The sequence below is a fragment of the Pongo abelii genome, chromosome 4, assembly GCF_028885655.2.
Source record: "Pongo abelii isolate AG06213 chromosome 4, NHGRI_mPonAbe1-v2.0_pri, whole genome shotgun sequence".
In the NCBI taxonomy this organism is placed as follows: domain Eukaryota; kingdom Metazoa; phylum Chordata; class Mammalia; order Primates; family Hominidae; genus Pongo; species Pongo abelii.
In genome coordinates this window covers 133,037,913-133,061,879 of record NC_071989.2, presented here as the reverse complement: position 1 = coordinate 133,061,879, position 23,967 = coordinate 133,037,913, and the positions used below count along the sequence as shown (strand labels likewise).

The 23,967-nt window shown below is 39.9% G+C and overlaps 1 long non-coding RNA gene across 2 annotated transcripts in view; it reads right to left on the bottom strand.

The window, feature by feature from the left end:
• The window catches only part of LOC129059522 (uncharacterized), a 45,904-nt gene extending 34,251 nt beyond the window's left edge, over positions 1–11,653 (bottom strand). For both annotated transcript variants that reach the window (XR_010140019.1, XR_008525481.1), the window contains exons 1-2: positions 11,342–11,653; positions 10,384–10,582 (exon numbers count right to left, since the gene is read on the bottom strand). This is a non-coding gene — a long non-coding RNA (uncharacterized LOC129059522). The remainder of the gene's footprint in view (positions 1–10,383; positions 10,583–11,341) is intronic.
• Positions 11,654–23,967: the final 12,314 nt, after the last annotated feature.

Sequence of the window (23,967 nt, the reverse complement as noted above, 5' to 3'; positions counted from 1 at the left end):
CAAGTGATAGTTTGTGTTTGTAGAATGTCTTTCATCTGAAGACCTCAAAGGGCCTTATGAACATTATCACATTGACAGGGCCCAGCTCCAACATAAAGTGCACAGAGGGGCCATAGTCATGTAAATCCAAATTTCTAGAGTGATTAGTACCCTGGTAACCAAAAGAGATAAACTAGATTCTCATTTTTGATGTGAATTTGATGTCCATGCAGGAATTTCAATTTTCAATTCAGGCCCCATCACTGAATAAACCACTCAGTATTCAATTTACTTCCTGGGATGTCCCCCTGGGAAGTCTACTCCCAAAGATAAAGGGCTTTACATGACAGGCAGGTGTATATATTTCTTCAATTGGCCTAATCTAATAAAGCTGGACATGATTTATATGTGCAAAATGTTGCCATGTTAAATAATTCAGAATGAAACTGTCTTTCTGGTTGTGCTACAAATAGATGTCAATCTGCATTTGATGGTGCCTCTATCCCACAGGGATTTTGAACCAACTGAAGGAAAATACATTTCTTGTGCTGGTTCTAAGAAAAAACACTTGGGACAGCTCTCTCAACTGAAGCCTGGGTAATTTTGGCCCAAACTAAATGACATCTTTCAAAGTAGACTATCCTTGCTGGTTCTGTTTTTGTAAAAGAAGCACCTTCCACAGAAGAGTGTGGTATACATCCAGGTTTCCATGTCAATCTGATACAAAGACCTCTCTTTAGAAGAGAGATACATATGCACATAATCAATGCCCAAAGGTTGAATAATCTCCTTACAGGTCCCTCTTTTTGCTGACTTTCTTAAGACTCTTCTTCACATTTCTTTTCCCTTCCTACCTCACAACTTCTCTCCCCATCCCCAATCTTATTCTCCCAAACTTGATTCTTAATGATTTTTTTCATGAAAACAATATTATGAGTCAAATTTTTACCATAGCTGATATCAAATGAAGTCATAAGATTTGCATTCATCACTTCCATATTAATCAGAGAGACACAATAGGATCTGTCAGTTTGCAAAAACAAGGTCTCCACACTTCCATAGCATTATGTGTCTCAACTTCAACAGTGGTTTGCATTTACATGATAAAGCATAAGAGGCACTATTTTCCAAATGGGGTCTCTTTGCTTATGAAAATGAAATGGCAACATTATGAAAATGATCCAGCCAATATTGGGAGTTTCTTGATGATAACTTCAGAATGCCAGTTTATATTACCAATTTGTTAGCCTAATTTTATGGATGGATATGATAAAACATGGAAAATTTATGTCCTGTGCCTTTCCTTGTGAACTACCCAGACCACAGCAGTCAGTTATTTCATCAGTCTTCAAAAGCTCATTGGGATCCCAGGGTTGTGTTACCCTGAAAGAGAATGCAGCAAATGGCCAATGAAGAAGTGCAAAATGACAAGTGCACTTTACTCCTGTGGGTCCCTCGGTCACACAGAACCAAGACATGGTTTTTCTGGGGCTAGTCCTATTTCATATGGACAATGCTTATTTAATATTCCCTCTAATGCGAGTATATTTTTTGAGGCTTGTTTTAAACCCAATTCAGAGGAATATTCTACAGTTACGAAAGGAAGACCCTCATGGATTTTTAAAGAAGTGGTGGGAGGGCAGGTAGAGGGTTAAAATTCTTCCTGCTCCCATCACATTCCCTCATATCATAATTTTCTATCTTCTTTACAGAATTTATTACTATCTAAAATTATTATATGTTATTACCTGTTTACATATTATTTCTCAACTTCACTAGGATATAAACTTCATGAAAGCAGGAACTTTAGTATCCCTGGTTCCTAGAGCAAAGCCTGGCACACAGTAGATTTTCAATAAATATTTGTTGAAAGAACTAATGAATGGGTATTGGTTATTCTAAACACATATATCAACATTTGATAGACTTCTGATTCTATAATTTTGTAAATATTTAACTAGTATACAAATGACCTGATTATTTTGATTGCAGTTTGGTATAAACGTCAATCCACTGGAATTAATTGCAAGCCGATGTCCAGTGACTCTCTACTGCCACTTTATCACATCTGCATTACAAAGAAAACTATGACATATGATGACCCAGAATTAGTGCAAGATGATAACTTACAAGCTAAGCTATAATTTTGAAACAAGAGTTGGATGTAGGTTCTGGATATTATATTCAAATGCTTTGAAAGCTTTTGGGAGCCATACACTGCACCCTTAACAACAAGCCTATGGATCAAAGACTGGTCTTGCCAAATCCAGTGTATGTCTTCTCTTTTTTCCTATTTTGGAGTTCATAGACCATAGTAGTAAAGAATGTGGATTTTAGACTTATGCAGGTTAATTAAGCTCCAACTCTCCCATTATGCCTCCATTTCCTCCTCCCTAAAATGGGATAACAGTTTCTATCTTCTTTTTTAAAATATATTTTAAGAACAAAATGATGAGGCCAGGCACAGTGGCTCATGCCTGTAATCCGAGCACTTTGGGAGGCCAAGGCCAGAGGATCACTTGAGATCAGGAGTTTGAGACCAGCATGGCCAAAATGGTGAAACCCCATCTTTACTAAAAATACAAAATTAGCCGGGCATGGTGGTGGACACCTGTAATCCCAGCTACTTGGGAGGATGAGACAGGAGAATCACTTGAACTCAGGATGTCCAGGTTGCAGTGAGCCAAGATTGTGCCACTGCACTCCACCCTGGGTGACAGAGTGAGACTCATTAGAATTAGTATCATGATTCTCTTGTTGCCCTTGTTCCCAAACCTATTTTGGCTAGCCTGTCCTAACTTCTGGTATTTACTTTTTGTGTCTACATTGCCTTCAGCTCAAGGTCTCCCTTCAGATACTTTATTTTTTCCTTTAGAATTTAATTGACCCATTTCTATCTTTTTATTGGAGTGGATCATTCAACCAACTTGTCTTTACACCTGGTTATCCATAAGCTTCATTTTATCTCCCAGCCCAGCCATGCCAGCACTGTCCATCTTGTCCATCTTTGGAATCCCAGATTCTTAATGTAGCTACCACTTTGAGTGAGTCTCTCACTTTGGGATTGAAAAATGGTTTCAAAGATAGCTCTGATTATCCAGAATATTAGATTAATCTTGCCACTATCTTTGATGTGTGACCTTTGACAAGGAACAAGCAAGCTGAGTTTCCATGTTTTCATCTACAAAATTACGGGAGTTTGGGTTAGAATGTTCTCTAAGGTCTTTTCCAATTAAAAATATTTGGTTCTGGCTGCAAGTGGTAGCTCATGCCTGTAATCCCAACATTTTGGGAGGCTGAGGAGGGCAGGTCACTTACATCCAGGAGTTGGAGACCAGCCTGGGCAATATGGCAAAACCCCATCTCTACTAAAAATACAAAAAAATAGCCCAGTGTGGTGATGCACACCTGTAGTCTTAGCTACTCAGGAGGCTGAAGTGGGAGTTTCACCTGAGCCCGGGAAGTAGAGGCTGCAGTGAACTGTGATCATGCCACTGCACTCCAGGCTGAGTAACAGGAGTGAGACTCTGTATCAAAGAAAGAAGGAAAGAAAGAAAGAAAGAAAGAGAAAGAAAGAAAGGAAGGAAGGAAGGAAGGAAAGAAAGAAAGAAAGAGAGAAACGAAGGAAGGATATAGTTCTAATGATGAAAAATTTTATTTACTTTTATACTTTCTCAGGTTAAATTTTAAAATAACTACTGTAGCAAAGCATTCAACTTCACTATTATTTTATCAAATGCTAGACTAACTGATCTAGATTGCACATTTGCTATTACATCTTTATCTCAACATCTCCTAAAGCTATCAGTGTCTAATATATCATTTTCTAACATACTCTTAGCCTCATCTGTATACAACTGTTTTTATCCCTCTATCAATTCATACTGGAAATAAAATTTGAGGGTATAATATTAGCAATTTATTATGTTTGTTTGTATAATCCACAGCCGTCAAAGATGGAGTATCATCCAACTACATGTTTATTTGATAGTTTCACTAGACAACATAAAAAATGAAAATGCACTGCGTTTGTGGATGGCTTTTTGTCTTAAAAGCACATTCACACATTCACTCGTATGACCCTCACAACAAATGAATGAGATAAGTAGGGCAAGCCTTATTGTCCCGATTTATAACCAGAAAAACTAGGGCACAGCAGAAAACTGAAGTGGCTTGCCCTAGGCACCACCATTGATTAGTGACAACTAGGACAAGAACCCAGGATTCTAACTCTGAATCCAGGGTTATTTCCATGGTTCCTGCCCCCATTCTCAGCCAGCTCACTCACTCCACTAGGTGCCCATCACCAAATTCTTCACTGCTGTAAGAGATCTCTTACCCATTGACCACATTGCGTTGTTTGGGGAGAATAGTCAAATAATTTGTTATACAAAAATAAAAATAGAAAAGTAAATATATGTGTTTATATTCTTATGAAAAGTTATACAGGTAGGTGTTTGCAGTTCAGAGTTTCAGATGTGATGTGTTGCTGAAGATAAAAATCCTGGCCGGGGTGGTGGCTCATACCTGTAATCCCAGGACTTTGGGAGGCCGAGGCGGGTAGATTGCTTGAGCTCAGGAGTTTGAGACTAGCCTAGGCAACATGGCGAAAACCTGTCTCTACTAAAAATACAAAAAAAAAAATTTAGCCGGGCATGGTGACACATGCCTGTGGTCCCAACTACTCGGGAGGCTGAGATGGAAGGATCACTTGAACCTGGGAGGTGAAGGTTGCATTGAGCCAAGATCACTCCACTGCACTCCCGCCTGGGTGACAGAGTGAGACTCTTGTCTCCAAAAAATAAAAAAAGAAAAAAGAAAAAAAATTCTGGTTATGCTTGGCTTTAGTGCCCTACTACCTTCGCCAACATGGGCCCTGGTGAGGAAACCATCTGATAATCAGTTAAAAATAACAAGCAAACTCCAAGATTCTAGTGGGAAAAAAAGCATTCCTCTTTCTGGGAAATGGTGGTTACCATTTGAACTGTAATGTTCCTGCTATTTACAACTCTGAATACTAGTAGACTGATGTTTACTCTTGCTGATTTACACTCACCTTCCCAATTTTATTACTGTAACATCATGGGCATTGGCATTAATCTTTTTCAATGTCAGGCCGAGTGCGGTGGCTCACCCCTGTAATCCCAGCATTTTGGGAGGCTGAGGCAGGCGGATTGCCTGAGGTCGGGAGTTCAAAACCAACCTGACCAACATGGAAAAACCCCATCTCTACTAAAAATACAAAAAATTTTCCCAACGTGGTGGCACATGCCTGTAATCCCAGCTATTCGGGAGGCTGAAGCAGGAGAATCGCTTGAACCCGGGAGGCAGAGGTTGCGGTGAACTGAGATCATGAGATCATGCCATTGCACTCCAGCCTGGGCAAAAAGAGTGAAACTCCGTCTCAAAAAAAAAAAAAATATATATATATGTATATATATATATTTCAATGTCAAAGAGCCTAGAAGTTTTAAATGTTTGCCCTTTCTTCAGTCTTCTATCACTGACCTCTTTCATACTAGTATCCATGAACCCATGTATCATAGTGATTGTCCTTCCACTTATTTTGATTTGCAAATTTTGTAAAATAGATTTCATTTGTATATTGCTCAGTCTACTACATGTCTAGTCACAGCTAAGCCCTTTGCAAGAAACATAGAAGTAAAAAATGCAACACTATCTCTCTGCTTGAAGTCTTGAAAGACAAGATACATTTAAGAAGGCACTTGGTTATGCACTGAAGGTTTGTGTCTCCCCCAAATTCATATGTTGATGCCCTAACTTCCAACGTGGCTGTATTTAGAGATGAAGCCTCTAAGGAAGTAATTGAGGGCGAATGAGATCATATGCATGGGGCCTTGATCCAATAGCATTGGTGTCCTATAAGAAGAGACACCAGAGAGCTCTCTGCCTCTCTCTCTTTCCATCACATAAAGACACAGGGAGAAAGGAGCCATTTGCAAGCCAGGAAGGAAATGCTCACCAGTAACCAACCATCCCAGGTCTTAATCTGAGACTTTTAGCCTCCAGAACTGTGAAAAAAACAAATTTCTGTTGCTTAAGTCTCCCAGTGTATTTGTTTGTTATGCTAGCCCAGGATAACTTTTTTTTTTTTGGTGGAGTTTTCTTTCTTTTTTTTTTTTTAATTTTATTATTATTATACTTTAAGTTTTAGGGTACATGTGCACAATGTGCAGGTTTGTTACATATGAATACATGTGCCATGTTGGTGTGCTGCACCCATTAACTCGTCATTTAGCATTAGGTATATCTCCTAATGCTGTCCCTCCCCCCTCCCCCAACCCCATAACAGTCCCCGGTTGTGATGTTCCCCTTCCAGTGTCCATGTGTTCTCATTGTTCAACTCTCACCTATGAGTGAGAACATGCGGTGTTTGGTTTTTTGTCCTTGTGATAGTTTGCTGAGAATGATGGTTTCCAGCTTCATCCATGTCCCTACAAAGGACATGAACTCATCATTTTTTATGGCTGCATAGCATCCCATGGTGTATAGGTGCCACATTTTCTTAATCCAGTCTATCATTGTTGGACAATTGGGTTGGTTCCAAATCTTTGCTATTGTGAATAGTGCCGGCTAACTTTTATAGCTTAGAGAAAAAATATATGACAACCCATGGAGAACTAACTAGATCATGCAGTGCACAGCGCAAAAAAAAAAAACAAACAAAAACAAAAAACAAATAAGAGAAGTAAAAAATGATTTGTGGTAGTAGTCCTCAGCATAAAAACTATGGTGGGCTTGATTTACTTTTTAGCCTTGAAAGAACCGTATGATTTAGATTGCAAAAACCAGTGAAACAAATGGTGAATTACAGGTATGGTCACATGACCTTGGTTTTGGGAAGATAACATGGAGTCATGAAGAAAAAAGAGGAGGCCTTGGACTCATGTAGACTTGCGTTCAAATTCAAGGTTGGTGTCTTTCTAGCCACAATAATAGTATTACTATTACAGGCCAGGCGCAGTAGCTCACGCCTGTAATCCCAGCACTTTGGGAGGCTGAGGGCAGGTGGATCCCTTGAGCAACATGGTGAAACCTTGTCTCTACCAAAAATACAAAAATTAGCCAGTTTCATAATCTGGTCTCAAAATAAATAAATAAATACATTTAAAAAAATATTACTATTACATTGCAAAAACCACAATTACCTTTGTACCAACCTGATATTTATCATTTGAAAGCATATTTTGTGCCAGGTACAATTTTAGAAGTATGATTTCATTGAATCTTTCAAACAACCTTGTTACTCAGTGCCTGACACACAGTAGGAACTCAATAAACGTTTGTAAATGATTGAGTACTAGAGTATGGTTCTCATTATTTTCTATGAGGAACACAAAGCTCAGGGAAGTTATATGACTGGCACAAGGCCACAGAGCTAACAAAGAACAGAGCTAGGATTTGAACAAAATCTAATTTAAAAATGGGGATAACACTTTTCTTGGATGGTGTATGGGTTAAGCAAAATACTCTGGCTAAAGATTTAGTACGCCTGGCACACAGAGAGTGCTTAAATAAATATTAGAACAAAACATCTCACATCAGGTAAACTGATATGAGATGAATAAGGAACAAAAAGGAAAGCAGTAGTATAACTATTTTTAGATTTTCAACAGTTTAAGGCAATGTGTTTAGAGTTGATAGAACCTCAAATGACCCATGGAAAGCAAATATTTAATGTGATGTTTGCTTTCATGCTCAGCCATGGCCACTGTTACTTAGTTTTTTCTGCCTAATAATTTTAATCCTAAGCATAACAGAGACAACTAAATGACTTTTCCTGGAATAGTCTTCATTTTTCATACTGAATAGTTTAATAATATTTTCTGTTATGATATAAGATGTTATTTGACACCCCTGATACATATAACACCTTAATAACTATTTGAGATGTTGAATTAAACCATAAGCTTTTTCAAAACAACCTAAATATTCATCACTTGGAGAACTGATATAGTAAATTATAGTATTTCCGTCTCAATGATATCATGCAGCCATAAAAAGAATGAGCTCATTCATATGTACTGATCTGGGAAGATGTTTATCATATATTCTTAGGTGAAAAAGTAATTGCAGAAAAAACTGTAATAGAGAAATTCTAGTTTTTGCAAGAAAAAAACTGCATATCACATGTATACACTTATAAATGCATGGAAACAAAATATGCAAGGGAATATAGTAAATCGCAGAGAAACATTTCTACTGGATAAGAGAGTACGGTTAGCAGGAGATTTGGAAGGAAAGTTATTCTTTTTTGCTTTATATACACCTGAATATTGCATTTATTAGTAGTAGTATTTTTCCTTTATGAGACAAACGTAATTATTTTTACTTATTTCTTCAATTTAAAACCCAATAGGGATTACATCAAGATAATGGCCTCAGTATGCCTATATAATTTTTTAACACCCCAAACTCCACTGAAATGACAGAAAATAACCTTTAAGAGTGCTACAAAGAAACATCGGTTACCATAAGAGCCCCATATTGGCCGGGCACGGTGGCTCACGCCTGTAATCCCAGCACTTTGGGAGACCGAGGCGGGCGGATCACCTGAGGTCAGGAGTTGGAGATCAGCCTGGCTAACATGGTGAAACCCTGTCTCTACTAAATACACAAAATTAGCTGGGTGTGGTGGCGCATGCCTGTAATCCGAGCTACTCGGCAGGCTGAGGCAGAAGAATTGCTTGAACCCAGAAGGCAGAGGTTGCAGTGAGCCGAGATCGCGCCACTGCACTCCAGCCTCGGCAACAGAGTGAGACTCCGTCTCCAAAAAAAAAAAAAAAAAAGTTCTATAAAGCAACATGTGTTACCATAAGAGCACCATATTATCTTGAGAAATTCCTGAAAGAGGAAAAACCAGTAGAGAAAAACATGAATAGAAGAAAGCTACCACAAACGTGATATCAGTAATATCAACAATAACCTAACATATAGGAAGTTCAATAGAGGATCCACAGTAATCCTCAAAGTACCAAAGAACCACATTTGAAAGAGCTACACTAGTAGGGTCCAACTCCTTGCTCCTTTGCCACATCAATTGAACAGCAGGAAGCAAAGGCTTTTTGCCTCCAGGTTATTGCTCTAACTTCTTTCCAAACAAAATCAGACAGACTCTAGTTTGTGAGTTCAAGTCGGAGAGGAGCCCTAGGTAATGCAAGGTCTACCAAAGGGCCTGGGTGTTGGGAATATATTCACACTGTATGCAGCTGCCTTCCTTTCCTTTTGCATAGCATTTGTTACTAGGATAAAACCTTGAACAGGCATTTCTTTTTTTAAAAAAAAATGTATTTCCACAAGTTATTGGGGAACAGGTGGTGTGTGGTTACATGAGTAAGTTCTTTAGTGGTGATTTGTGAGAGTTTGGTGCACCCATCATTCGAGCAGTATACACTGAACCCAATTTGTAGTCTTTTATCCCTCACACCCTTCCCACCTTTTCCCCCGAGTCTCCAAAGTCCATTGTGTCCTTCTTTTTTTTGAGACGAAGTTTCACTCTGCCCCTAAGGCTGGAGTGCAATGGCATGATCTCAGCTCACCGCAACCTCTTCCTACCGGGTTCAAGCGATTCTCCAGCCTCAGCCTCCCGAGTAGGTGGGATTACAGACATCCACCACCACATCCGGCTAATTTTTGTATTTTTAGTAGAGACAGGGTTTCACCATGTTGGCCAGGCTGGTCTTGAACTCCTGACCTCAGGTGATCTGCCCGCCTTGGCTCCCAAAATGCTGGGATTAGAGGTGTGAACTACCACGGCCAGCCCGTCTCTACTGACTCTTTTCTCTCGGCATATTAAGAATATCAGCCGGCCGCGGTGGCTCACGCCTATAATCCCAGCACTTTGGGAGATTCAGGTGGGCGGATCACTAGGTCAAGAGATTGAGACCATCCTGGCCAACATGATGAAACCCCCTATCTACTAAAAATACAAAAATTAGCCGGGCATGGTGGCATGCGCCTGTAATTCCAGCTACTCAGGAGGCTGAGGCAGGAGAATCGCTTGAACCCAGGAGGCAGAGGTTTCAGTGAGCTGAGATCGCGCCACTACACTCCAACCTGGGCGACAGAGCAAGACTCTGTCTCAAAAAAAAAAAAAAAAAAAGAATGTTGAAGGCTGTTTCATAGTAGGTAAACAACAACAAAAGCCTTTTCCCAGACTCTTTTTCTAAAACTGATGCTCTCTCTTCCCTTTCAACCAACAAGCTTCTAAGAGTAGACTTCATTTGATCTACTTCATTTGATCAGACTTCATTTGATCCTGTCTATTTCAGTCCCAAACCCACTGTAGTGAATGGGTTATTGCTACCATTTCACCGACATTACTCCTTTTAAGATCACCCATGACTTCTCCAAAAAACCAACGGAGGCTTTTCCATCTGAAACTTACTTGATTTCCCTGATGCATTTGGAATTGTTGGTCACTCTCTCTTCAGAGCTGTACCTTCCCTAGCTTTAGAAAATCTCTCTTCTTGGCCGGGTGTCGTGGCTTACGCCTGTAATCCCAGCACTTTGGGAGGCTGAAGTGGGCGGATCACTAGGTCAGGAGTTCGAGACCAGCCTGGTCAACATGGTGAAACCGCATCTGTAATAAAAATACAAAAAATTAGCTGGGCGTGGTGACAGGTGCCTGTAGTCCCAGCTACGAAGGAGGCCGAGGCAGAAGAAACACTTGAACCTGGGAGGCGGAGGTTGCAGTGAGCCAGGCTTGAGTCACTGCACTCCAACCTGGGCGACAGAGCTAGACTTCTTCTCAAAAAAAAAAAAAAAAGAAAAAGAAAAAAAGAAAGAAAAGAAAATCTCTCTTCTCTCTCATTCAAGACCTTTTATTTTTTGCCCTAGATTTAGATATTTATTTATTTATTTATTTATTTATTTATTTATTTATCCAGAATATCTTCCTTGACAACTTAGATGTTGTTGTTCTCTAGGGATCCCATTTTTGACTCTATGTTCCGTTTCTTGACATTAACTTTTGTTTCATTCAACATGTTTTGATTCGTAAGGACCTGTCTCTCAACAGGTTTTCATTCATAAAGACCTCTCTCTGCCTTCATTAGTTTATTTAATTTGGCCGTAAAATATTCTTGCAGAATTTGCACTTTCTAATTTGAGGGTTTCTAAATTCCGAGTTGTCTTAATACATGTTTATTGTTATCTTTTGTCCAGTGAATATACTCATTGGCTTCAGTATATCTCAATACATCCTAAGCTGCTTGTGATTCATTACTGCCCCTTACATTTTTGGGGAATCCATTCTCTCTACTATTTACACATATAGAAGTTCAATATAAATTCATTAATTTAACAAATGTTTTGAGCATTACAATTTTCAAGAACTTACCCAGGCATATATGATATGATATGATCCATTACTATCTTCTGGAACTTTTCTGTCTTTTCTTTTTATATACGTCAGTAAAAAACTGAAAGTGATAAGAGATTCAAGAATTTTCCATAGTCCCTACTGGGGTAGGCCATTGTCCTCTGATAAACTGAAACGCTCCTCTAAAGGGGGTAAAGGCAGCTGTGTAATCCAGTCTGGATGACAGCACAGTTTGACATACATTACAAAAGATTGCCCTTCGTTAGGGTGACATAGCACAGAGCCAGGGCACTCAGCCTGGTGAGCAGAGCATGGCCTGATGTCACCGTCCATTGTTCCCTCAACAGAACACCGTTGTGCCAGTTCATAATGACCCTATCTACAATAAGACTTCAGCCTATAGCCTGACCAGCATTCCTTCCCTTTAAGACCCCTAAGATCTAGCCATGCTGGACAACACTGGGGCCCCATTCTTTCTTGCCCCATATGTATGGTCATTATATTTCCTCTGCTTGGAAATACAATCTCCATTATAATGTGGTTTAACAATTTAACCTACTTTGTTTCTAGAACCTATACTGACTCCTTAAATAAAGTTAGCTTTTCCTTTTCCCCCAAAGCAATGCTTTTTTCTACTTATTATCATAAATCATATTCTTTTCATAGTTGGGTGTCTTATCTCCTCTAGGAAACTCAAAGTCTCTCAAGGGCAGAGATGATGTCTTTTCCTTTTCATATCTTCTTTGAACCTTACATAACACAATAGAGGATTGTTGAGTTACTACATGGATATCTCAAACTTAATTACAGGAAATGAGTTGATATTTGTAAAATGCTTAGTATAGTGCCTTGCACTGAGTAAGTGCTACACAGGTGTTCCTTAAAAATGAAAGGATGATAGGAGATGAGTTTGAATTTGGAAGGACCATTGTTATTATAATTAATGAAAACTGGGTCTATAATTTATTAATAGACTCAGAGATACTTCCCTCTTTATCACTAGACTTTTACTAATGTGGAACCATGGATAGAAACATTGCTTTCTTTTTATATTCTGTTCCTTTTTCTAATTACATATCATTTCTCTTACAGTGATAGTTAAATCTCATTATATTTAATGATTTATCCATTTTCTGCTATAACAGTTTTATCAGTGACTCCTTGTGTTATAATCTCATTATTTCACAAAATTATATCCTATTTGTTAAGAATAGTAACTGTTACCACGATTTTATCTTTTTCAATGCCCTTTTTAATGTCGATGTCTTAGACCTCTTTGTGAAAAGATTAAACATTTTTCTCTTCATTTAGTCTAATTCTGTTCAATTTTGCTTATATTATATAGTGTCTTTCACTGTATGCTGCTATTTTATCTAAAGAATTTAATTCTGGATAGGCATGGTGGCTCATCCTTGTAATTCCAGTGCTTTGGGAGGCCAAGGCAGGAGGATTGCTTAAGTCCAGGAGTTCAAGACCAGCCTTGTCAGCAAAGCAAGATCCCCATCTCTACAAAAATGAAAACTAAAAAATTAGCCAGGTATGGTGGCATGCACCTGTAGTCCCAGCTACTCAGGAGGCTGAGGCGGAAGAATGGCTTAGGCCCAGGATTTCAAGGCTTCAGTGAGCTATGATCATGCCACTGCACTCCAGCTGTGGCAACAGAGCAAGAGCTCGCCTTAGAAAAAAAAAGAAAAGAATTTAATTCTGTGTCTGAATTGTGTGTTTCATTTCTACAACTCTATTTCTTTGAGTAAGATAGAAAACATGTACTGAAGAAATCTAAACTACCAAATTTTTTCTTTATTTTAAAGAAAATGAATGAGCTGGGTGTGGTGACTCACGCCTGTAATCCCAGCACTTTGGGAGGCCCAGGTGGGCGGATCACAAGGTCCGGAGTTTGAGACCAGCCTGACCAACATGGTGAAACCCCATCTCTAGTAAAAATACAAAAATTAGCTGGGCATGGTGGCACACGCCTGTAATCTCAGCTACTCAGGAGGCTGAGGCAGGAGAATTGCTTGAACTCGGGAGGCGGAGGTTGCAGTGAGCTGAGATTGTGCCATGGCACTCCAGCCTGGGCAAAAGAGCGAAACTCTGTCTCAAAAAAAAAAAAAAAAGTTTGTGCAAGGAAGTTATAAACTGTTCAACTGAGTCTCCTAGACACATGTTGAAAATATAAATAGCGGCGGGGTGCGGTGGCTCACGCCTGTAATCTCAATACTTTGGGAGGCTGAGATGGGTGGATCACTTGAGGTCAGGAGTTCGTGACCAGCCTGGCCAACATGGTGAAACCTCTTCTCTACTAAAAATACAAAAATTAACCATGTGTAGCAGTGCATGCCTGTAATCCCAGCTACTTGGGATGCTGAGGCAGGAGAATCACTTGAACCCAGGAGGTGGAGGTTGCAGTGAGCCGAGATAGCACCATTGTACTCCAGCCTGGGTGACAGAGCCAGACTCCATCTCAAGAAAAAAAGAAAATATAAATAGCACGTTACAGATTTTCAACGTATATAGCCTTGCAAGTAAATTGGACTCAAAACAAACAAACAAAAACCTGTGTAAACAAAGGGTAGGCTACAGGTGTAATCTGCTGCTTGTTTGTATATACAGTAAAGTCATTTTACCCTATTGAATTAATGCAAAAACTGTTCTAAAGCCAAGGGATAAATTGTGTTTCTGAACAGCTCCTTCCTTCTCCAAGGCACGGTAGCTTTTTGTTTGTTTGTTTGTTTGTTTGAGACAGGGTCTTGCTCTTTTGCCCAGATAGGAGTACAGTGGCATAGCTCACTGTAGTGAGCCTTGAACTCCTGGGCTCAAGTGATCCTCCTGCCTCAGTCTCTCAAGTAGCTGGGACTACAGGCATGTGTCACCACATTCACCTAATTTTTGAAATTTTCTGTAGAGACAGGGTCTTGTTATGTTGCCCAGTCTGGTCTCGAACTCCTGGCCTCAAGCAATCCTCTCGCCTTGGCCTCCCAAAGTGTTGGGATCATAGCAATGAGCCTCTCAACTGGCCCCAGTTTTTAACATGGAAATTTTCAAAAGTGTGTGTGTGTATGTAAGCGCATGTATTACATAAAGAATATTATGATCCCAGCGGGGCACAGTGGCTCACACCTGCAATCCCAGCACTTTGGGAGGCCGAGGCGGGTGGATCACGAGGTCAGGAGATTGAGATCATCCTGGCCAACACAGTGAAACCCCGTCTCTACTAAAAAATACAAAAAAAAAAAAAAAAAAAAATCTGGGCGTGGTGGCGGGCGCCTGTAGTCCCAGCACGCCCAGGAGTCAGGAGAATGGCTTGAACTCGGGAGGCAGAGCTTGCAGGGAGCCAAGATCGTGCCTCTGCACTCCAGCCTGGGCGACAGAGCGAGACTGTTCCAAAAAAAAAAAAAAAAAAAAAAGAGAATATTATGATCCCAATCAACAAACCACCAGTCCCAATAATGGCCAGTTTTATGTCATTTTTTAACCTCACTCTGCCACCTATTGTGGTAGGACTTTTCCTTGGTTCAGCTAACAACAGGGTCCTTTTCCGTCCCACCGCCATGAAAATTTAGGCTCCCAGATGGTTTGAAGGGTGAGTGAAGCAGGGTTTTATTGGGTGAAAAGGAAGAAAAGGGGGAAGCAAGGACTCTGGCAGATAGAGTGCTGCTCAGCAGCAGCTTGAATTCCAGGTTCCACACAGGAAAAGGTGGGGCAAGGTTCCTCCCTGCTGCAAACGTCCTGAACTTCGCGTTGGCGAGGCTCCACCTCATTGGGCAGGCTGGTTGGAGTTTCTCCAGGGACCCCTCCCACCTGGCTGCCTCACTATTATGGGAATATTTTTTAAATGTTTAAAATTTTTCTCAGATCCAAAGATGTGACCAAAAACATTTTTTTCAATTAAGTGATAAGAAGAAAATTGATTTTTAAAAATATCCTGAGTATAAGGACCAGAAGTGACGCAATTTCTCGCAGAATTTGCATATATCTGATCAAACGTGCCATATCTTCAGTTTGGCATGGAATTGTTTTATGTTAGAAAAAAGTTAGCACATTGCTTGTTAACTGCATTCTTTCAGGAAAAGAAGTCCTTGGTCACCTGTTAACGTTCCTGCGCTCAACAAAAAGAATGGCAATGTTGTCTGGAGTTTTGTTCTTTTATGATAGTCCTGGTGCAGTGGTTAAGCATACAGGCTTCCTGTATTAAGTCTTGGCTGGACCAAGATTTGGCTGGAAAATTTAGACAAATTACATCATTTCTGTGTCTCAGTTTCCTCATTCTGATGCTAATACTACTTATCTCACTTGCCTGCTATGAAGATTAAATAAATTAATAGTATAAATAATTAAGAAGAGTTTTTGGAACGTAGTAAATCACACATGTATTTCCTACTATTGTTCACTTGAATTACAAACCTATTTCAGGCTGGGCATGGTGGCTCATGCTTATAATCCTAGCATTTTGGGAGGTCGAGGCAAGAGGATCCCTTGAGCCCAGCAGTTTGAGACCAGCCTGGGCAACATAGGAGACACCCTTCTTTACAAATATAAAGAAACTAGCTGGCTGTGGTGGTGCATGCCTGTGGTCCCAGCTACTCAGGAGGCTGAGGTAGGAGGATTGCTTGAGCCCAGGAGGTTGATGCTGCAGTGAGCTTTGATCATGCCTCTGCAATCCAGCCTGGGTGACAGAGTGAGACCCTGTCTCCAAAAATACAAAACAAAACAAAAAAAACCCAACAACAACAACAACAAGCTTGAAATAGTTGTGCATCCTTAATACACTATAGGAGTGTTAACTTCTTTTTTTTTTTTTTTTTTTTTCCTTGAGACAGAGTCTCGCTTTGTTGTCCAGACTGGGGTGCTGGAGTGCAGTGGTGTGATCTTGGCTCAGTGCAACCTCTGCCTCCCAGGTTCAAGTGATTCCCCTGCCTCAGCCTCCTGAGTAGCTGGGATTACAGGCGGCTGCCATAATGCCCGGCTAATTTTTGTATTTTTAGTAGAGACGGGGTTTCACCGTGTTGGCCAGGCTGGTCTCGAACTCCTAACCCCAAGCGATCCACCTGCTTCGGCCTCCCAAACTGCTGGGATTACAGGCCTATGCCACACCACCCGGGCAAGGGTGTTAATGTTTAAAACATCTTTTAAAATTACAAATAAAAGGCAATGTTTTAATTATGAAAAAATACATTGTCTGCTTTGCCTGAAAGATTACTTTTCAGTATTAAAGGTTTTTTAGTTTAATGTTTTGAATTGTAAAAATCTCAATAAAATTCTTTTTGGGAGACATTATGTTTAGAATTATAAAAATTAAAGCATATGTTTGTTCATTTAACTTTCACGGGACTCCTCTAAAATCCAAAGACACACCATTAAAACCCAAATAAACAGAAAACATTAAAATATGGTTAGAAAACATGTTCTTGTATATTCAACTCTATTCTTAACAGATCATTCCATTTTAAAGGTGTTTGCAAGAAAATACAAGGTGCTTCCTTAAATGATTTTAAGAATCTTAAAAAAGAAGACAGAAGGACGGAAAGGAAAAGAAAGGAAAATAAAAGATGATTAAAATATTCATAGCAGAAAAAGGTTCACAGAGCAGTCTGGCAGGCAATGCATGTGTTGAGCTGTAGAAACCTTAAACATCCTGGACCAGAAGTCAGCCAATCAGGGGGCTGAGAACCATATTTCCATAATGATGATTGGCTGGTGGACTGGAGGCTCCGCAGAGCTATGAGGAAGGGGGGGAAAGGCTCTGCTGAGAAAATAGCAAAACAACTTTCTGGCTTTCTGTTGTTTATTGCATATTCTCCAAATGATTGTAGTGATTCATTCTTTAGGAAATCTTGTTTTGAAAACAAAAGAGGCACAGTTGTTCACAACAAAAGTGATATTCAACAGCCAAAAGAGCCGAGTATAATGGAACTCTTTTATTCTTCTTTAAAATAAACTTTGGTCTCCTGATTTCATCTAACCAAATATGTTAAGACTTCCTAGGTGATGCATAAGGGTTGGATTTAAATCATAAAATTAGGCAGGGGTTACTGTTTCTGATAAGTATCACTGCTTTATTCTTCTGTCAGCTTTAGAAAATGTGCACAAATAGAATATATTTTTATAAAATGTGAAAAAAATCCTTAAATTCTAGCATCAAAAGTATATTTAATGCTTTCACACTTGAGGGAATTCTGCCACTCTCCAAAAAGAAACTAATTTAGGCATTTTATTTTCCTGCAGTCATATATGTGTGAAAGTTGGAGATATGTTTATCAATGTGTTTGGTATTGCTCTCAATTTTTACACATATGTAAAAATCTACTGTCATTAAGTCATAGGGATTTTAAAAATGACAAAAGAAGAAGCAGAGAAATGGAGGCAAAGGAGAAAGATGGAGTGGAACGTAATGGCTGGATCCTGCTGCCTCTTGATCTTCCTGTGCTTGATCATATTGCATTTTGTTGTAATTGTTTTGAATTCAAATAGAGCAGGGACAACATTTCACCTACAAGTTTTTAAATTTAGGTTTACAAACACTGTATCTACAGGCCATCTATCTGGAAATGAGAATAACTCTATAATGCAGATTAAGCAGAAGTATTTTGCAGTCTCTCCCAGTGACTATTCCTTGGCTAGCTAACAGACCAGCCATTCAGAAGCAATTTTCTTCAGGCTGAAATTATGTGCTGACCTTAGCAGATCACTTCCCATAATAACCCTTCCCCCACCCAATGCTAAATACAATCTGTCTCCTACTCGCTGTAATAACGTGCAAATGACTGTAATTTTACAGACAAGAAACAGCCCAAAGTGAAATGTGTCTCAACAGAGGTCGATTTGAAAAATCAGGGCTATTACCTAAATCTGTAAAATACATATTGTAATAAATCCAGCAACAGAAATCTCCAATAAGTAGTTCTTTTTTTTTTTTTAATGTAGCTTGTGTTTTGATCTTCTTTATGCAGCCAGTCTCCACTGGCATAAAAGAAAAATCCTTTTCCAGAAATGGTTCCATTACATGAGATGTAAATTGCCTTACTTTGCTAACTGATCCTCAGACCTTGCTTGGGCACCCACTCAGATATAGCTGCACACACCACACCACAAAAGCCTGAGCCAAGCGGAGGTACAATTTCAGATACTTAACACTGACCTACATTGCACTTCTCTTAATGCGAGCAGTATACAAATGTTTCCCTTTAAAGATCACATTGTTTTGCCATATTTTGCTAGGTTCTCTAGAGCTGCAAAGCATAAAAAAGACAATTTGCTGCTTTTCTGTTTGATTATTTTAAGATGGAGGATTAGAGACTGTATGAGGAATTACATAAACATAGAGGGTTTATAAGTATATAAAGTTCTTCAACTTTATATTGCTTTACTAATTAAATGCATTGTAGTCTTAAATAAATTCACGTAATATTTGCTTTATATCATCGCAACTTGTTTAAGGTAACCTGTATTGTAAAGACATGTCAAGACAGTTATTATTTGCCCTCCCTTGGATGGAGGGTCTTTTTGTTATACTCTAAGGAATTTAAACTGAAGGTGAATTAATAAGGCATAGAAGTATCTTGAAAAGTTAACATAGCAGAGTAATACGATGTGTGTAAATAGCCATATTTACAAAATGTATATTGGAAATGTCGCACAGTCTTTCATGGCAGGGAGAACACTGTTGATGTTTTTCTTCTCTGAGACCCTTCATGCTCCCCAAAAGGACCTGAAATGTTGTGGTGTGCAGGGGCCCTTCTTTCCACGGTAGACAAGGCTCTTGGTGCTTTGTCTTGCTCCAGTGATATTTCAGGATAATGCAAAACGTCAAATGTTTGACCAAGAACAACACTGCTCGTCTCTTTTTGGCAACAGTTACCCAGAAATGGATATTTTTGGTTTTTTTTAAAAGACAGGGCCCGGCTCTGTTGCCCAGGCTAGAGTGCGGTGGCGTGATTATGGCTCACTGCAGCCTCGACCTCCTGGGCTCAGGTGATCCTTTTGCCTCAGCCTCCTGAGTAGCTGGCATTATAGACCACCTTGCCTGACTATTTTTTTTCATTTTATATAGAGACGGGGTCACCCTATGTTGTCCAGGCTGGTCTTGCACTTCTGGGCTCAAGGCATCTTCTCACCCCAGCCTCTAAAAGTGTTGAGATTACATGCATGAGTCACCACATCCAGCCTGGGAAATGGATATTGTTTAAAGTACTACCCAGAAACTTAAATAGAATTTAGCATGCAGGTGTGAAAAAGTAGAGACTGTTTTTTCTAGAGGACCTTTAGCAAGTCAGGATGTTACCTGCAGGGAAAAAAAGCAAAGACCTTCTTGTGTTTGTGTGGGTGTTTAATAAGTCATCAACTATATTCCCTGGAAACCAGGGCAGGACACCTGCCCACTGCCTTGAGGCCATCCTGTTGATAAGCAAACCCAGAGAGATAAGAATCTTTCTCCATAATCCTCTGGGATAGCCGGTAAGTTTGTCATTTTGTCTAAATTAAGTTCCTTTTCCTATAAATTAACCCCATTTCCATGTAGGTTTTATTTTTTATAACTTTGTTTTCCACTTTTTCCCTTGATCCTGAGTAGATCTCAAGTGTCAATGTTGGCATAAATATAGAAAAGGTAGGCCTAGGAACAGACTCCCTTACAAATACACAAAAACTGGAGAAATAGATATATATATTTAGACATGTTCTCATTCTGTTGCCCAGGCTGGAGTACAGTAGTATGATCATAGTTTACTGCAGCCTCCAACTCCTGGCCATTAATGATCCTCCCACCTCAGCCTCCAGAGTAGCTAGGACATAGGCATGTGCCACCACGCCTGGCTAACTTTTTAAAAATTTTTTGTAGCCAAGCGCGGTGGCTCACACCTGTAATCCCAGCACTTTGGGTGGCTAAGGCGGGAGGATCATGAGGTCAGGAATTCGAGATCAGCCTAACCAACATGGTGAAACCCTGTCTCTACTAAAATACAAAAATTAGCCAAGCGTGGTGGCGCACACCTGTAATCTCATGTACTCAGGAGGCTGAGGCAGGAGAATCGCTTGAACCCAGGAGGTGGAGGTTGTAGTGAGGTGAGATGGCGCCACAGCATTCCAGCCTGGGCAACAGAGTGAGACTGAGTCAAAAAAGAAAAAAAAAAGAAAAAATAATTTTATAGAGACAGGGTCTCGCTATGCTGAGCAGGCTGGTCTTGAATTCCTGGTTTCAAGCGATCCTCCAGCCTCAGCCTCCCAAAGTGCTGGGATTACAAGCATGAGTCACCGGGCCTAGCCCAAGAAATAATCTTTGATCTTTAATAATATACCCTAAATCAGAGGAAATAGGCACCAAAGAAAGATCACCATGTTTTCCTGTGTTACTGCTAGAAGCTCCTGGCCGCCTCAGCATTGAGATCGTCTGTCTTTAAAAAAGCAGGAAAGGGACCTTTTGATGACCTTAACAATGATGTAGTACAAGCAGGGGCAGAGTTGATCTTGAGATCCAAGGAGGGGGTAGTGGAGGTTGTTGGAGGGAGATGATACTGTTTTTTTTTTTTTGGTTTTTGTTTGTTTGTTTGTTTGTTTTTGAGATGGAGTTTTGCTCTTGTTGCCCAGGCTGCAGTTCAATGGCGCGATCTCGGCTTGCTGCAACCTCTGCCTCCTAGGTTCAAGCGATTCTCCTGCCTCAGCCTCCCGAGTAGCTGGAATTACAGGCATGCACCACCACGCCTGGCTAATTTTGTATTTTTAGTAGAGATGGGGGTTTCTCCATGTTGGTCAGGCGAGTCTTGAACTCCCGACCTCAGGTGATCCGCCCACCTCGGCCTCCCAAAGAGCTGGATGATACTTTTTAAATGCCCCTTTTACACTATCCTCATGCTCCTTCCGCCCCTCTGTTCCAAATACTCATTTCCAGACATCTTCTCCTTTCTACCACATCGCTGAGTAGACACTAAGGTGTAAAATTACATAGTGCTTATATTATACAGTAGTGTATTGATATTATGAAGTATATGCATGTGGATATTAGAATGGTGACAAACAGGTTCCTAGTTACCTTGATGAGAGATTAAGATAACATTTTCATCTCTACAAATACAGAAAACTTCCCAATTTTGTGAGAGGAGTAGCTCTGATTTTCAAAACTGGTAGTTAATTGTCTTAGTTTCAGTCATCAATTAGCTGATGGTCCTCTGATGCCTTTTGATTGGCCCCTTTGTCAAACAAAACAAAACAAAACAAAACAAACACAAGAAAAGCCAGTCTGACAACACTGGTTTATTCAAAAGTCTCCTGGAAGAACCTGGGAGGAAGGAGGTGGGGGTGGGGTGTAAATGGAGTGTGGAGATGGTGGAATGGAAGGAAATACTTTATCAAAATGGTTTGGGTTAAATATGTGGTTGAGTCGGGCCTAAGCCTTCATCTTGGGCCAGTAGGGTTTCTCAGAAAGGTTTAAGGTTTGGGTTTAAGTGTTGAAGCTAGGGTTAGATTAGATTATTTGATTATTACAAACCCTAAACTTTGGTTTTAGTTAGACTTCATCTGTGCTGCAGACGCTGTAATTTGTTTTGTATTGGAGGAACTCCAATCTTCTCCAGCTTCACTAGATCTCATTTTTAAATGTCCCATTCTTTTAAGAACTACCTGTTGATTTTTCCAAACTAATATAACATATGGGGTAGGCATGGGCTTCCAAAGGCTGAGATGTAGATGACACCCCAGGGACACAGGAAGTGCCCAAGAGTGAGCTGGTCCTTTGAGAAATCACTCTTTAAGAAGAAGAAAAGTAAAAAAACAGTATGGTGCTGTACTCTTATCAATAGGGCATACACAAATGTAAAATCTGTATATTCAAAAATATAAAACAAATCTCAAAGCTAAAATGGAGGCTAGGTAGATATCAGATCCCTAATTTGCCCATTTTATTTGTTAAAGTACAGCTTTGATTTGAATACAAATTGACTTAGGGAGAGCTAAGGACTAGTACAGATTGCATTCCTCTGGTTTATATGTCCCGATAAAGGGTGGAAACTGCTGTTTATTACTATTTGCAGCCTCAAATCTAGTTCATTTATGGTAGTGAAACAGCTAATTGGCAATTTTTTTATGGACTAAATATACTGAAAGCTCAAACATGAGTCAATAGCCATTATTTAAAATATGTGAGATAAATATTTTTATTGATCCACGAAGTCATCACTGAATATTTACATCAGAAGCTGTCTTCTGCTAGCACTCATTCACTTTACGCGTCCATATGACTCAGTTAAGACACAACCTTAAATTGCAATTGTCACGTGGAAATTACAATCCCAGTAGTACTGGATCTTTAAAACTTGGGATTATGATGCTTTCAGTTTACAGTACCCTTTGACTTTCAAATGTCCATATTGTGGCTTCTAAAAACAATGAAGGTAACAATAAAAAATTAAAAATTAAATGTACTCTAAAGGCTTAATATATGTAAATACATTAGCTTAAATATGTTAGCTGTTATAGTAAAATGCTAAACTTGTTATTTCATATTAACATTTCTTATCCTATGAGCTGAGTCTCATTAACTTGGTTGCTGGCATTTGTCCTACAATAAATTCTAAAATATTTCTGTGTTTGTGGATTGTAGATGTGGCATTCAGAGGATTCATGACGCCCCCTTCCCCACCAGTAGGGTTAAAGATTTGGAGGAAGAGGAATTCTGACCATTCCACAGTTTAAATATGTGTACTGGGACTGTTTAACAGTTAATCTTCCTAGTACATTTAACTTTCATAAGTCGATTTTTTAAAAGATGAGGCTGGCCCGAGGTGTTACTATGGTTAGCTGGGGCCTTATTTTAATATTAAGTTTTCCTTTTTTGGAGTCACATAACACCAGGTGGAAAAGATTTGTTACCAATTCCAGGGAAGAACCATTCACATAGTGTTGGTTAAATGGTCGTCTGCGTTCACACTTCGGTGCCTGTAGACCAGAGCCCTGGAAACAAAAGGGTTACTTGTTTCCCCACCGTCGCCTTTACCCGCAGATCGATTTTTCTTATTTAATCAGCGAGTAAAAAGAGAGACACAGGGAAGAAAAAAAAATTGCAAGAAGGGCAAAGTGGTGGGGGGAGGGTTGAAAGCCAGAAGCTGCAATACAGAAAATCAGTCTTGGGAGTTGGGCTGCGAAGTCCTTGGAACAAGGAAGGGAAGCCGGCAAAATGCTCGCAGTCATTTCCACACAGCCAGCCTCCCTTTTCTCCTCGCTACGCGCTAGCGGCTCGTTTGGCTTCTCTCTGCCACCGAGCGATCACATACATTATTTCCCCCAAGATAACACAATCAAACTTGTATTTACCGACATCCTCTCCTCGCAGCCTGTTTGAGATTTGTTTTAATAAATAAGTGTTTTATGTGAATGGTGTAGTAATTGAAACGGGCGCACCATTTTTTTCCCTTCTTACTGCGGGAGGTTCCTCAACCCCAATCTGGTTGGAAAATAAAACGCTTTGTCTCCACAACCACCCCCCACAGCACCCCCACCCGCTCTCAGTGTGTGTTTTATACGTGTGTATATCTCAACCCCTACAGTAGCCAAGAGAAAGCAGCTAGCCAATGAGAGAGCCCAGTTTCATAAAAGCTGCTCTCTGATTGGCCCGATGCGAAAGGGCACTGGGAACAAAGAAAAGTCCCTTTCAGGTA